This window comes from Leuciscus leuciscus (genome assembly GCF_965113295.1).
Source record: "Leuciscus leuciscus genome assembly, chromosome: 10".
Lineage (NCBI taxonomy): Eukaryota > Metazoa > Chordata > Actinopteri > Cypriniformes > Leuciscidae > Leuciscus > Leuciscus leuciscus.
In genome coordinates this window covers 3,920,851-3,934,945 of record NC_138734.1, presented here as the reverse complement: position 1 = coordinate 3,934,945, position 14,095 = coordinate 3,920,851, and positions in this window count along the sequence as shown.

The following is a 14,095-nucleotide window of genomic DNA, read 5'->3' as shown; positions in this document are numbered from 1 at the left end:
AAAATGAAAAAGAAAATCACATATGGCTTTTTTAATTGGTTGCCTGGAAGACATACTCTACACAACTAAAATAGTTCAGACTACAGCTGTGAGAGATTTCTGAAAAATACACTCCACCAAGATATGTACAGCTGCAATTTATGTTTCCTAAGATCTCACATTGCTGTTGTATTTCTGTAAAGTCCTTAGAGACTTAGTTCCTCTCGTCACATCAGAATCGCCTTGTTAGACCCTTAAAGACCATAAATGTTCTTCACCTATGGCTATCTTTGACCTCGGTCTCACAGACATTACCTATTCATTGGCAGGAAGGTAATTAAATTCAGCTGAGATCTTCATTGTCGAGGGTTAGTGTGCAGAATCTGCGCTCCACACTTACTCTCCTTCCTTCAGCTCTTCAGATGGATCCACAGATCACAGTTATTTTTAAAACACAGTAGAGGTCACTTATTTGTAGTAATGGACTCTTTTGGGATGAATGAACAAAGAAAAGGAAACGAAAGAGACCTAGACTGATTTGTTGTGCTGCCAGCCCTTTAGTCTCGGTTTCTTTGTTTTCACAGTTTTTATAGAGTGATCTAATCTCTTCTGTGGCTTCTGAGTTATGCAATGCCATATGCCTTATCCAAGACAGTGATTATGGAACATAAGCCATTCCTACATTCACTACTGTAAGCACTGAACTGAAATGATGAGAATATCTCAGATCTAGAGAGTAAGAGAACTGTCCAGTTTCTTGTAAAAAAAAAAAAAAAGCATTGTTAGCCAACTATGGTCGCAAGTTCCGTCATTATCAGCAGTTCAGCGAGTCTGTGTTTCCCGAAACCATCGTTCAAACGAACATTCACAAACAGCATCACAAAGTTGTGTGTTTGGAACGACAGATCTCAACCTGTGGTTAGAAGCAGAGTTTCTAGTTTTCATGACATGTGGACTCAATAAATCATTATCTTGAGCAAAATAAGCAAGCTGACATTCAGTACAACCTGTGTCTTTAATTTAGAATACATACAAATGTCATTTACGTCTTTTAGTTTGTCAAGAGATTTAAAGTGTTGTTTTTGAAGAGTGTGCATGTGTGAACGAGCTCTAGTGCGTAAGAACGAGCCTATGATTGAATCTGGAAAAAAAGCAAAATAACTGAGAAAAATGAGAAATAGTCCTCAGATGTCATGTCTGTAATTTATAGCTTTCGGGAAACAGTCGTGACTAGCTAGTTGATTTCTTCAATGATGCATTGTTAAGCAGCGAGTTACATCGTTGCACGGGAAACACATCCCAGAACAGTTGTGCGTTTTTGAGTTTAGTGGTGTTTGGTCACTACATTAATCCACATGTTTTAATGAATTGTTTGAGTGAATGATTCAATTACCTATTCATAAGAGTTAACTTTATTCTTGTACAGATGGCGCTGAATTAAGCAGTGTATGTGTGTTTGAAAAATATTGCACCTAATCCACATTGTCTGTGATAAAGTATGCAAACACAGTGCAAGCGTCACTATGGGGAAGCAGAAAGTGTCCGACTTGATGGATTCGTTTTCATTTGCAGGCGGCAACTCTTGCCAAACGGTCTGCGCAGCTTCAAGTCATACACACTTAAAGACAGTCACTTGCTTTATTACTGAATGAATAGGTTGAATGAATGATTCAGTTACTCACTCATTTAAACAGTATCTTGCTGCCACCTACTGGTGGTTTTAGTTTCATATTTAAAAGTGTGATTTAAAATATATATATATCAATATTTATATTTTTTATACTCAAAACATGATTCTAACAATGCAAGGTCCTGGGTTTGATTTTCATGGAATGCATGAACCGATAACATAGGCATACACTGATTGCAATGTACATTCCAAAGCTAAGTTAATGTAATATATATGTGATCACAATATAAGGTTTTATTAAACCTCAAATATCTCTCTCTCTTTCTCTCTCACACACACACACACACACACACACACACACACACACACACACACACACACACACACACACACACACACACACACACCATTCTCTGTTCTCTCTCCCAGAAACAATGCCCTGGGCCTGTTTATTCTGAAGATATTAGCTTGTTTCAGCATCTGCTGCTTCAATCCCCCAAAGAGTCACAGTTACATAGAGAACAGAAATATGAAAGCATATAAAGTGCAAAAGAATACCATTTATTTTTTACTTATTTCAATTATGATTCAATAAAAACTGTTTACTTTCCCTCTTGAAGTCACTGTGTTTCTGTGGGGTGGTTTGTCCTAGTTTGAGATCATCTGTAGGACCTAAATGACAGAGTAGACAATATACTGTCAGTTTTTTGAGAAGAACCTCTTCATAAAATCATGGTTCTGCTGAAAAGCAACTACTGTAAGCAGTCACGAAACTCATCACAAACTTATCGTGACCCCGACCAGAACCGAAGATCTAATAACTGTATTACATTTCGACAGGACTGGAGTTAGAATGAGTGTCACTGTCAGAAAGAGAAAAGGAAAGAGGGAGCGAGAGAGCAAGAGAGAGAGAGATTGTCTTTCAATCTGTCTTTTTCCCTATTCCCCTTCTCGCAAATGAAATCTTTCACTCAGCAGTCAAACTGAGGCAAGTTAAAGTTTAATTACAACATCAATAGATGGATGTGGGCCCACTCCAGTGTTCTCCCTGTAACATTCCTTTATTCCTGCCAGGAGAAGACATTGTAAAGGAGGGTTTTGGTAACACTTTATTTTACAGTATCCTTGTTACATGTGTTACATGTACTTACCATAGTAATAACAGTAAATTATGCATAATTACATGCAACTAACCCTCAACCAAATCATAATCCTACCCTAACCCTATAGTAAGTACATGTAGTTGCTTAATATTACTCAGTACTTAAATATATAATTACGCTGTAACAATGACACCTTAAAATAAAGTGTAACAAGGGTTTATGTTATACAATTTTACTTGAAATTAAATTTTCTCTGAACTTTTATCTCAAATTAACCCAAAATTGTATTAAATTAAATACAGCTAAAAAAGTAAAAAATATAAATAAAAAGTACAATTTTATTATTTTATTTTATTTTATTTTAATGTATCAAAATTCCAAATCTTAAAAAAATAAACTACTATTTTTTATATAATAAGAAATTCAATGTCCCCTGAACTTTTAAAGATGAAAAGAGTTATTGCCCTATAAAAAAAAATACAATAAAATAAAGTAAAATAAAATAAAATAAAAAAAGATTAGAAACCTCAGGCACTTTTAGGTTTTCCAGAAGAGTCTTTGAGACACCAGCTCATTCCCACCGTCTAATAAAGATCCACACAGAAAACTGCAGAATCTGCTGTTCACAGGCTGCTGATGATTGGATGAGATCAACTGTGTCTTTAGAGGGAAATGAAGCTGTCACACACTGGGACGATCCCTTTCTAGCCAGAGTCTGCCGAGGAACACACACCCCAAAAACAGCTGCTGATCCACATTGTTCTGTTTTTCCACATCCATCCTTTTTTCCATGTCTTTCTCTGTCTCTGCTGAGTAATTCCCTTACTGAGGATTTTGAAAGTAAGAAGAATCTTTTTCTGTGTCAATGATGAAATGCATCACTTTTTTATCAAGTTCATGAAAAATGAAATGTGTTTTTTTGTACCAAGTTTACAAAGTGCCAAAATGACATGGGAGTGTTACACATTTTATATAAATGTTTTATATATTTCACAATAAAATAAAATATAATGCAATCAAATATAAAACAAAACCCAAAATCTATTGCTGCAACGCATTCTCATCCTAGGTCGTCATATACTGACGCTTTTGACATTTCGTCTACATCCGACGCACATGGCACCCTTTAGCGTCAATATGAGACGCAGATTATGGGTAGGTTTAGGGTTAGACCGCTAGGAGGCGCCTTCTGGACCATATTTATCTGCGTCTCATATTGACGCTAAAGGGTGACATGTGCGTCGGATGTAGACGAAATGTCAAAAGCGTCAGTATATGACGCCTTGGGATGAGAACGGGCTGATTATAACGGTAAAGAGAAGAATTATTTAAATTTTATTCTAGCAGATCTAGTAGCCTAGTACAGTTAAGAGCCATTGAGTTGAAGTAAAGAGTCCAAAAGTGCTGTACACTTTTTCAGCAGTCTTGATTCCAGAAGTACTTTTCCCATAATTTTTTCCCATATAGGGCTCTTTGAAAAGTCTTTGTTAAAGCCATGAACCAATCCAATCAGCTATGAGGTGAACCACAACATTACAAACAAGCAGAAAAAAGCATTTGAAAATCGACAAAAAGACAACCCAGACAGCAACATAGTGTCAGCCCAGATCCGGCCCGTACCAGATGTGGGCCAGATGTCAAGTCAAGTCAAGTCAAGTTTATTTGTATAGCGCTTTTCACAATACAGATCGTATCAAAGCAGCTTCACAGTATTAAATTAAAATAATACAACAAAGTTTGTTTCAAGAGGAATTTATTGATTGATAAAATTAAATTAAATATCCCCAAAATATCCCCAACTGAGCAAGCCAAAGGCAACAGTGGCAAGGAACCGAAAAACTCCATCAAGTGACCTAATGGTGTCCTAAAACTCCATCAGGTGACCTAATGGAGAAAAAAAAACCTTGGGAGAACCCAGGCTCAGTCGGGGGCCAGTTCTCCTCTGGCATTTATGAGCTAGAGGCCGGATTGTAGTTTGAACTGTAGGATTATATGAATGCCTGGCTGAAGAGATGCGACTTTAATCTAGTTTTAAACTAGGAGAGCGAGTCTGAGCAACGAACAGTATCAGGAAGACTATTCCAGAGTTTTGGAGCCAAATGTGAAAATGCTCTCCCTCCTTTGGTGGTTCTGGATATCCTAGGTATGACCAAAAGCCTTGAATTTAGTGATCTTAAAGAGCGCGATGGATTATAGGGCGATAGAAGATCCGTTAAATAGACTGGAGCTAAGCCGTTTAGGGCTTTATAAGTCAGTAGCAATACCTTGTAATTAATACGGAACTTTATAGGTAACCAATGCAGTGATGATAAAATCGGTGTTATATGATCATATTTTCTTGATCTCGTAAGAACTCTAGTGGCGGCATTTTGGACTAACTGTAGCTTGTTTATTGAGGATGCAGGACAACCAGCTAATAAAGCATTACAGTAATCCAGTCTCGAGGTCATGAATGCATGAACTAACTTTTCAGCATCAGAAACTGATAGCATATTACGTAGCTTAGCAATGTTTCTAAGGTGGAAAAAGGCTGTTTTTGTAACATATGAAATATGATTTTCAAAAGACAGGTTGCAATCGAGTATAACACCCAGGTCTGGTACTGTAGAGGATAAAGTAACAGGACATCCTATGATGTTAAAGTTGTATTGTGCGAGGTTTTGTGGGCGGTTTTTTGAACCGATAAGTATTACCTCTGTCTTGTCTGGATTTAATAAAAGAAAATTACGCGTCATCCAATCTTTTATATCTTTAACACACTCTGTCAATTTGGAAAATTTAGCGTTTTCATCCGGCCGTGATGAAATATATATTTGAGTGTCATCAGCATAACAATGGAAACTAATTCCATGTTTCCTTATAATATTTCCAAGTGGCATCATATATATGGAAAATAACAGAGGGCCTAATACAGATCCCTGCGGCACTCCATAGTTTACTGGAGTTATGATCGATTTTTCTCCATTTAAATAGACAAAATGGTAGCGGTCAGATAGGTATGATTTGAACCAGCTTAGTGCTTGTCCTTGAACACCAGTATAATTTTGTAGTCGATCTAAGAGTAATGTATGATCTATAGTATCGAACGCAGCACTAAGATCAAGTAAAACTAGTATTGAGATACAGCCTTGGTCAGAAGCTAAAAGTAAATCATTTGTGATTTTAACGAGCGCAGTTTCAGTGTTATGATGCGGTCTGAATCCAGACTGAAACTTTTCATAGATATCATTTTGTTGCAAGAAAGAGCCCAGTTGAGCGGACACCACTTTTTCTAATATTTTAGACATAAATGGAAGATTTGAAATGGGTCTATAATTTGCTAGATTATTATGATCTAATTGTGGTTTCTTAATGAGAGGTTTTATAACTGGCAGTTTAAATGTTCTTGGAACATGACCTAAAGATAAAGACGAGTTAATAATATTGAGGAGAGGCTCTTCCACTACAGGTAACACTTCTTTCAATAGTTTAGTTGGTATAGGATCTAATAAACATGTTGTTGTTTTAGATGGAGTGATACGTTTATTTAACTCTTTTTGTTCTATAGTTGTAAAGCACTGTAATTGTTCTTGCGGGGTGATAATTGAAGCTGAATTATAAGGCGCGATTGAAGATTGAACGTTTACAATTGTGGTTCTGATGCTTTCTATTTTCTCAGTGAAGAAGTTCATGAAATCATTACTACTGAACTGTAACAGGATATTTTGTTCGGGAGACGTCTGTTTATTTGTTAGTCTAGCCACAGTGTTAAATAAAAACCTTGGATTGTTTTTGTTGTTTTCTATTAGTTTGCGGAGGTGCTCAGCCCTGGCCGCTTTTAGGGCCTTTTTATAACGTGACATACTGTCTTTCCACGCGATTCTAAAGACCTCTAAATTAGTTTGTTTCCATTTACGCTCTAAAATACGGGTTTCTCTCTTTAAAACATGCGTAGTATTGTTATACCATGGTGCTTTATTTTTCTCTCTGACCTTTTTTAATTTAATTGGTGCAACCACATCCAATGTTCTAGAGAGAATGGTGCTCATAGTGCTAGTTAGTTCTTCTAGTTCATCTGTTTGTTTGGGTTCAGGCAGCAGCTGAGACAGATTAGATAAGCAATTTGAGAAATTATCTATGGTGGATGGGAGGATTGTTCTGCCTGGTTGATAACGCGACGCCGCATGACATATTACAGCAGTACGTAATATGCAAGTTACCATGTAGTGATCAGTGACTTCATCACTTTGTGGAATGATATCTATATCGGTTGGATCGGTTCCATGTGATATAATTAAATCGAGTGTATGATTAAGACGATGTGTTGGTCCGGTGACGTTTTGCTTGACCCCAAATGAATTTAATGAATCTGTAAACGCAGCTCCTAACGCATCATTTGGATTATCTACGAGTATGTTAAAATCTCCAACAATTAATGCTTTATCGACATTGACTAATAGGTCTGAGAGAAAATCTGCAAACTCTTTTAGGAAATCAGCATAAGGCCCTGGCGGTCTATATACGGTAGCCAAGGCTAGAGATAATAGGGATGTTTTTCTAACATCTAAGAGCGTAATATTTAGTACAAGTACTTCAAATGAAATAAACTTATGTCCAGATGTGGACAGATGTGGGCCGGATCTCACCCGACACTATGTTGCTGTCTGGGAAAGGTATTTTAAAGACAAAAACTGAAGGATGCGAAGGAAAGAACTACAATCACATGAAGCATTGCAAATGATATAATCAAATTAAAAACAGCAAAGAAATATAAAATGATAGATGTAGGCTGTTCATGGCATGTATATAAACAATATATCCTACATTTATTGCAAAACGTGCACATGTGTTTAAAAGTAGTGCCATCATTTGCAGTCCTTCATGGGAGTGGGCCTTAAAGTCTTCTTTTGGTTTGACTTTCTTGCTTTGATTCTCTGATTGGTGGAGATTTCTTGGCAGAATTATGGGTAATGCAGTTTCTCACCAGGACTAGCACTTTTAGACATGATTATTTAACAAATACATTGAAATAATGCTTCATCAAAAGCAAATGCCATCGATTAACAATGTCGTAGCTCAAGGTATGTCTGTCTTTACCAGTTTAAGGGTTATCCAAAGCTTCATTTCCATATGAATGAACTTCCAGATCCTGACTGCTGCACTCCATTTGGCATAAATGGATGGTTGGGAAAATGTAAGCTCTTATAAATGTAAAAATGTCTTCAGACTCATGTCAGGTTAGAATTGTTTAAAAACGCACAAATATTAGGTGGAGCTGTCGAATGAGTAGGAGAAGAACACAGGTAGCCCGGAGCCAAATACTTCAAACTGTAGACATCCCTCTGTGAGGAACAGCTTGCAGAAAATCCAATATTTCTCCTGACGCATCAAACACAAGGGTCAACAGGTACTGGACGTATTGTTCTGGGACCTTCTTGATTACGTCAGAACTCCAAACCAAGCTGCTATATGAGTCTCCACTCCTCCACATCGGTGGAAAGCTCTTGAGTAACGGTGCTTCATTACTATACTTAACTTTTATTACTGAGAACTCTCATTAGAGTATTAGTAGACTGTTAGATTAGGGTTCGGGTTAGTAGAATAAGTTGACATTTACTTGCAAAGTTACTCATAGTCAGAATGTCTGTTGAGGAGCATCAAAATAAAGTGTTAGCAGATATTAAGCAGACTAATACTCTAAGTAGAGTTAGTTGACATGTAGTTGCAAAGTTACTTAGAGTTAGTAGAATGTCTAAAGTGGACTATCAAAATAAAGTGTAACCTTTTCTTCTAAGAGTGAGTAATTGCTAGTAAAACTCACAAATAATTACAAAGAAATGGTGAGTAACACATTGAATTAGACGTAGAAGTAGAAAGACTGTACTCCAATCATCTTTAAAAAAAATTATATATATATCCAAGTCCATATTTCCAACTTCAGCTTTATTTCTCAGTGTGATTCACGCTCCTGCTCTTCAACTTGCATTCCTTTCCCAGAAAATAAACAGAATAACAAAGTGATAATGACTATCCCATGGGATCGCAGAGCGGTCTTTATATTCGGAGGCTGCGATGGCAGAACACGTTAAAGCAGATTGGATGTGTCAGTTATTATTCAGTATTCAGAATGGATGAGTCCTCCATGACCTGTGAAGAGTTGTAATGGAGTGGAATTCAATAGGATGAAACCGTTTATAATCAATAGCCTGAAATGCGTCAGTAAGAGCCGGATTTTCACAATGAATGCCGTTGGGTGTGGATTTTTGTGTGTGTAAATTAGTCCAGGAGCTCTGGGACTTCTGTCCTGCAGCTGTATCTCTGTGTCTCTTCCCTCGGGATAATCATCATGTCCTCAGAGACACTCTCTCTCTCTCTCTCTCTCTCTCTCTCTCTCTCTCTCTCTCTCTCTCCTTTTCGGTGTATTGGAAACCTCTTGGGCACATTTTCCTGGAACTCCAGCCACGGGAGAGAGGAAAAGAGGAGTAAAGGTACAAAAGATGAATTATTCAATCTGTCCTTCTGAGGTACATCGGATAAATAGACAAACAGATAATTCATGTTTTATGCCTGGGGTCTCTGAGACACTGATCAAAAAATGTCAGCTGTGGTTATTGAACTGTACCGTAAAAAAATACAGCAGCAACATTTTTAGGTTTTCTGCTTTAGATTATTTTATTTTATTTTATGGGGGGGGGGGGGTTAGATTAACTGCTCTAATGTTAATATACCAACTACCACTTTTATATACAACCACCTTAAAAACACAAAATATAAGGGGAAAAAATCAGAAGAAGAAAAAATATAGCTGCAAATCAGGGCCAATCAATGAACTCGGCAAACTGAAGGAGGAGTGGCAAAAAAAATTGAATACAGTACATTTTAAAATGTTGAGTCTTCATGTAAGATATTGAATGTGATCAAAATGAGAGTAATCAGGTATCAATAATTCAATTAAATAAATACATTTGTTTCTAGGAAAAGGGGTTTAAAAGTTATAACCATTTTAAAAAGTGATTTTTTGAACTTGTGGTGGCGCTATAGAGTTGGTCCCAGAGACCCCACATTTGGTCAGATTACTATTCACGACCACTACTATAAGTGTGCCAAATTTCATAATTTTTGAAGGTACGGTTCCTAGGGCTGCCTTTGAATCCTATTGTGGAGGAATAATAAAAAAGAAAACCAAAAGAAACAAAAGGGGCTCCAGAACATTCAGCGCTCGGCCCCTAAAAAAGTCCTGGTCATTTTCTGCCAGGACTTTATCTATTAAGTTTACAGATATTTCCTTTAACACCACACAATGCAATGCGTAACACAAAATACATGCAAAAACACCAGTGAAAAAAATTCAGATTAACACTACAATGTGCTGTAATTTACAAATCTTCTTAGGCATGATTCACATCATGATGAATCCTGTTATAAACACATACAAAACACCATCATGGTAACACACATGACACTGCAATAATGCAACAAACATTATACAACAACATAAGATGTAACAGGAAACCCTAATGTATATAAATGATAGGGGGGGGGGGAGAGTTATTTTGATTTAAAATAAAAACAACTATGAAATGTGAGCTGTCACAGAATTCTGAGAGTGTCAGTTTACACTTTTTCACAATAGATTATGAGATCATTTCATATAAGATTAATACAAGTCTTTATATAAAAGCTAATTTCATATAAGATTAATACAAATACCTAACCTCTGACCTTTTCAGAGATTGGGTTAGTATGTTGATGTGATTAATTTGACGTACATTTGAAATGAGAATAAAAAAATAATGTCCATAAGTAAACACCATTCTTCAGGTATTCACAATTGAATGAAATAATGTTCATTACGTATTTTAAAGATTTTTTTTCTAACTTATGTTACAATTGCCCCAAACCTCGTAGACACGAAGAAAACCCTGTAATATGAGTGACCCCAGACAGTGACATAGTGTCGGCCCAGATCCGGGCCACATCTGGTACACGAGGAATCCACATGAAAACTTTAAATAATTACTGCATGCAAAAACATTTGCATTATGCATTTGGCAGATGCTTTTATTCAAAGCGACTTGCATTGCATTCTTGATGCACATGTTATTAGCTCTTGCTTTCCCTGCGAATCGAACCCATGACCTTGGTGTTGTTAGTGCCATGCTTTACTGTTTGAGCTACAGAAAGGACAACTTTGTGCCACAAAATAATAATATAGATATATGCACAGTGAGAGCTTTCCTGGGCATATGTTGAGGGTTGATGTAAAGCATTACAGTCACCCCATCACACTTTAATGTAAGTGTAATGCCCTCTTGAATGAACGTTTTATTAAAACTCCTTATTTTGCACTGTTTGAACTCCCGTGCACTCTTTGACTGCAGCATGTGTTTAGATATAGGACATCTGTCTTGTTATGGGATAACCCGGCATCACCTGCTAAACGCTAATGGAGTCACGAGTGTTGCGGCAGAACGTCGGCATGCGGTGCCATGACAGAGAAACAGAGCCTGGCATCCGCAGCGCCAATACATTTACAGTCAACATATTGCATTCAGGCCAACGTGTTTGACCACACACAAAGAGCTTCAAGGAACATGTTACGGATCACATGCCTATGAGAACTGAATGTATTTACATCTCTGACTTCCTTAAGGAGAATCAGCTTCTCCTTTTTTGGCATGAGAATTGCAGAAGACCTTTTGAGACACTTAACGTACTGTTACTGTATTTATGGTAGGAGCCCCAGAGATCCCAATGATAAAAGTGCAAAAAAATCTTCATTTTTTCAAAAAAACCTCTTAATTTCTTGTTCATTTGACCTAATCAATTCCCAGAAGGCAGATTTTAGGCCTGTTGCAGCTTTAACCCATCTGTTGCATCATTCAGTAGATATGCACTTTTCAGCAATGTGAATTTTATCCAATAAAGCAATATGAATTGGACCAAGAGCTGCATGATTAATCGTTAGAATTGCAATCTCGATCCAAACACCCACGAGATCTTATTCCTAAATGACAGCGATTCATCTCTGTCTATTAAACCTTTGACAAGTAGCCTACGATCACAGCGAACATCAGATCTGTGTTGGCGCTTTAGTTGTCATGTGGGTATATAGACAACCCGTCTTTTCAGCCACACAGTATCAGTGTTTCTGTGTGACACTTATTCACATTATCACAGAAAAACTGGAATAAAAGTTTGGATGTAAACACAGCGATCAAAATAGTGCAAATCACCTTTTGAAAGTAACTTGATGCTTCAAATAAAGATTGTATCAAATACATACATCAACAACTGTCGCCGACTGTAAGACATGTATTTGTCATTGAATCATTCATTCAAGAGATTCGTTCAAAAACGCTGATTCATCTAATAAAACACGTGAAGTATTTGAAGTGAGTCATTGAATCATTAATTCAAACCGATAAAAAAAAAATCAAATTAATTAAATACTTTTTTACATGTTATATTGTTTAGTTTTCTATTCAGAATCGTGGGAGAATCATGATCTCAAAAAAAAGAAAAAAAGATTTGCAATTTATTCAGAATTGTGCCGCTCTAATTTGACCCTAAAACACTGACTAATCCTAAAATACAATGATAATAATAATAATAATAAATCTAAATCTAAACAACCAAAAACAATATTACAAGTGGCATGTGAAAATTCATTTTATAGTTTTCATTTTCTCGAAGGATTTTTTTCCGCATATTTTTTGCAAGTTAAAATAAAATAATCGAATAAATGTAAAATTGTTATATGTATATATATATATATATATATATATATATATATAAAGCATTGTATTTATTATCAGTTCTCAGAAGATCAGTACAATTCATCAACATATAAATGCAAATAAAAAACATGATTAAGGTTTCGTTTTTATGCACATTTCACATGGACAGCTGAAAACATGATTTTCACTAACAGTAAGTCATGCACGCACATGGGATACGTCTGTGTGTGTGTGTGTGTGTGTGTGTGTGTGTGTGTGTGTGTGTGGTGATGTAGGGCAGTGGCGGTTCTGTAATTGTGCATTCTCATTCAGGTGTATACAAACGATGTGTACTGAACAAAGACATGAGGGCATTCCGTCTGAACAGCTGGGTTCAGTGTCACAGCGCTACACCTCAGTGAACACAGCCAGGGAAGACACACAACTAATGACAAACAAACCACGAGGCCCGAGAGGAGACGTGTGGAGGAGGAGATGCCCGCTGACTCCAATCAAAGCACTGATTTCAAAATCCGGTTGCCGGTCCTCGTGCAGTTGCGTGAACCTACGATATGAGATTCAGATCTCTAGCTAGATAGACAGGTGTGTTGACAGGTAGACAAAGATTGTCATCGGGTAGTTTATGGAGCAGGGAAAACCCTGTGCAAACCTACCAGCATCAGGGTCGTAACATGAGTTTCACGCAGGCTATAGGCCTACGCAGTGCATTTAGGACGTGACAGGCAATTAAAAGTGCTGTTATAGCAATTCTCTGCCGTTTTACAACATTTCGCTAGACTCTGGCAGCATTTACACTGCAGGGCATGATATCCATTATTTTTTTATTTATCATTATATTCTTACATCTTCTCTTAAAAGTGACCCATATCCAGCATTTGCATTACACTTTGGCGAAACAACCCAAGGTAGACGTATAAAAGCCTTGAAAAAAGAAATAAAACGAAAAGGAAGTAAAACGGTGCGATTTGAAATGGACGCAGATGAAATGATAATACAAGCTTTTGCTTTCCACACCATCTTTAAAGGTCAGCAAAACATTGCAATGCACTGAGTTGACACCAGCCGCCACCGTCGCTTTTTCAATGACATACAACTCACATTGACGGGGAAATATCCAATCTGTCCGCACGATGTATTCACACGTGTGAGGCTAGGGCTGCACGATATTGGAAAAAAACCTGACATTGCGATATTTTGTTTTTCTGCGATATATATTGCGATATGAAAAGCGTTTCACCAGATGAATAGCTCGATTTGGAAAGAATTAATCATTCTAGAATGATTGGGTTGATTTTGTAGGAGAGTGAATCTGCACAGAAAGTAATAAACAATACAAGCATAGATAAATATAGAATGCAAATTAAGTAAGGTAAGTCTAACAGTATTCAGGTACAGATATTGAATTATCAAATGTAAAATAAAACTGCATCGTCTTCACTGTATGAATTAAATACAATTTATCTTTGTTGATTAAAGCTACAAACGAGATTTATTTTCTTTTTGTATTTTGTTGTTTGATTCACATTAATGACTCAGACGGCAGCGGGTATATTAGGCTGCTGTCACTTTAATAGTGATAAAAAAAAATTCCGATTTAATGATATGCATCTGTTTTCTTTCCCAGTTGTTCACGTAAGACATGTTAGTTCAAGCTAGACGAATCA